Consider the following 3,111-nt stretch of genomic DNA (forward strand, 5'->3'; position numbering starts at 1 on the left):
GGCCTGATTTCTATTACAATGTTGATCAGAAGTGATGAACGCAAGTATCCTTGTCTTGTTCCTGATCTTAAGGAGGAAGCTTTTCATCTTTTACCATTTCATATAGTGGTAGTTTTGAGGTTTTTATATGTATCTTTTCTTATGTTGAGGAAGTTTTACTCTATATCTAACATACTAAGTGCTCTTATCATGAAAGAGTTTTGGATTATGTCAAATTTTTCCTCTATCAATTGAGAAGATTATGTTGTTTTTTAAAATTTATTCTATTGAGCAGGTATATTGCATTGATTGATTTCAATGTTTGAAAAGTTTGAGAAAAATTGGAGTTACAACTTTTAATGTTTAAAACAATTCATTAATGAAGCCATCTGGTTATGAACTTTTCTTTGTTAGTATGTTTTGATAACTTATGCAGTCTTTTACTTGTTACACGTTGGATTAGAGTTATCCAGAGAAATAGAAGCAATAGAATGTTTATATCTATATCTATACCATCTGTGTGTGTGTATTTATCAATATAAATATTAATTTATAGAACAGAACCCTTTAGAGTTGCCATAGTGGTGTCTGGCCAGGGGGCCTTCCTCAGGCATCTGTGGGCTCTGCTGTGGAGAACCCTCTGCTCTTCCACTCACCTCATGTAATGCTGGCCCTTGTTGGCAGGAGCAAGCTTCTGCCCCTCACTGGAGTGTTGCCACATAAACACCTTTTTACCAATCTCCTGTGTGGAGCTCTGCACTGACAGTGACTGGCAGAAAGACCTGGAAGCCTCAGAGCTATTCCTGACCATCACTGCTGCCCCTTACACCCCATGCAACATCCGTGTTGTAGCATGTATCAGCATTACTTTTTTTTTTTTTTTTTTTTTTTTTGAGACAGAGTCTCATTCTGTCACCCAGGTTGGAATCATGACTCACTGCAGCCTCAACCTCCCAGGGCTCAGGTGATCCTTCTGACTCAGGTGATCCTCCCCTGTGGCTGGGACTGCAGGCACACAACATCAAACCAAGCAAATGTTTGTATTTTTTGTACAGAAGAGATTTTGCTATGCTTCCCAGGCTGGCCTCAAACTCCAGACTCAAGAGATCCTCTCATCTTGGCCTCCCAAAATTCTGGGATTGTAAGCATGAGCCACCATGCCCATCGGTATTGCATTCATTTTAAGGCTCCACATTTTGTACTGTAAATGATGCTGCTATAAAAATGGTGTGAAAATATCAGCTTAAGTCCCTGCTTTCAATTATTTTGGATACACACCTGTAATGGAATTGCTGGAACATATTGTAATTCTATTTAGAACTTTGTGATAAATTGCCAAACTATTTTCCACAGTTGATAAACCATTTTATATTCTCACCAGCAATGCACCAGGATTCCACTTCCCCCACATCCTAGCCAATACTTGTTATTTTTCATTTTTGTTGTTTTGGGTTTTTTAATATAGCCACCCTAATAGGTGGAAAGTGGTATCTCATTGTGGTTTTGGTTTGCATTTCTCTAATGACTGGTAATGCTGAGCATTTTTCCATATACTTATTGACCCAATGTAGATTCAAGTTCTCTGCACTTCTATAAATACTGTTGTTAATTTGTCTTCTTGTTGAGTTTTAGGAGTTCTTTATATATTCTGCTTATACCTTACGTACCTAATCAGATACATATTTGCAAATATTTTCTCCCATTCAGTGGTTGTCTTTTCACTCTATTTTCCTTGTTTTTTGATAGAGAAAAGTATCACATTTTGATTAAGTCCCGTGTTTCCTATTTTGTTGCCTGTGCTTTTGGTGTCACAGTCAAGAAACAATCCCCAAATTTAATGTCATAAGATTTTTGCTTACACTTTTTTCCTAAGAGTTTTTAAAGTTTTAACATTTTAAACTTTTATTTTAGGTTCAGGGGTACATATGAAGGCTTGTTACATAGGTAAACGTGTCACAGGGGTTTGCTGTACAGATTATTTCATCACCCAGATATTAAGCCCAGTACCCAATAAGAGTTACTTTTTCTGCTTCTCTCCTTCCTCCCACCCTTTACCCTCAAATGGACCCCAGTGTTTTTGGTTTTCTTCTTTGTGTTCATAAGTTCTTATCATTTAACTCCCACTTGTAAGTGAGGACATGCAGTATTAGGTTTTCTGTTCCTGTGTTAGTTCGCTGAGGATAATAGCCTCCAGCTCCATCCACGTCCCCAGAAAAAAAATATGATCTTATTCTTTTTTATGGCTGCAAGGTTTTCCATAGTGTATATGTACCACATTTTCTTAATCCAATCTGTCAATGATGGCATTTAGGTTGACCATGTCTTTGCCGTTGTGAATTGTGCTGCAATGAACATTTGTATGCGTGGGTCTTCATGGCAGAGTAATTTACATTTCTCTGTCTTTATATGCAGTAATAGGATGGCTAGCAGAACTGTTGAATGGTAGTTCTGCTTTTAGCTCTTTGAGGAATCACCTAACTACTTTTTACAATGGTTGAACTAATTTACACTACCACCAACAGTCTATAAGTATTCCCTTTTCTCCACCACCTGACCAGCATTTATTATTTGACCCTTTAATTATTGCCATTATGACAGGTATGAGATGGGATCTCATTGTGGTTTTGATTTTCATTTCTCTAATGATCAGTAATGTTGAGCTTTGTTTCATATGCTTGTTGGCTGAATGTATGTCTTAAGACGTGTGTGTCCATGTTTTCTGCCCACTTTTTAATGGAGTTGCCTGCTTATGTGTTGTCATTGCCATGGTTGCATCTGCTGAGTGGAGGCTTACCCAGTGGCCTTCATGCCACTGTGTGTGCTGTGTGTTTGTCTCTGCACCATGGGGGGTGGGAACCCCTGGACACCTGTGGGGTGTCCACGCTTACCCTTGTGGGAGCGGCATGCACGCACCTGTGGTGAAACATTCCAACTGCTCTGAAGTCTGGTCTCATTGCCATCTCACTAGCCGGCCTAAGGCAACCCCTCCAGGGATGTGCTGTGGCAGGAGGGCCTCCCCGTTTTGCGCAGCCCTCACCAAGAAACCTTCTACAACTCTTAGCGGCAGATTACTCAACTCGTCCGTTGATGAAGAGTGCAGCCAGCTGTGAAAATTAATGTGAATTGCAGGAC

The 3,111-nt window shown here is 39.6% G+C and overlaps 1 non-coding gene across 1 annotated transcript in view; it reads left to right on the plus strand.

Moving 5' to 3' along the window:
* Nucleotides 1-3,031: 3,031 nt before the first annotated feature.
* The window catches only part of LOC115892422, a 153-nt gene continuing 73 nt past the window's right edge, over nucleotides 3,032-3,111 (plus strand). Inside the window, exon 1 of the ribosomal RNA XR_004052313.1 lies at nucleotides 3,032-3,111. This exon is cut by the window's right edge and continues 73 nt beyond it. This is a non-coding gene — a ribosomal RNA (5.8S ribosomal RNA).

Source organism: Rhinopithecus roxellana, chromosome 12, assembly GCF_007565055.1.
Source record: "Rhinopithecus roxellana isolate Shanxi Qingling chromosome 12, ASM756505v1, whole genome shotgun sequence".
Taxonomy (NCBI): Eukaryota; Metazoa; Chordata; class Mammalia; order Primates; family Cercopithecidae; genus Rhinopithecus; species Rhinopithecus roxellana.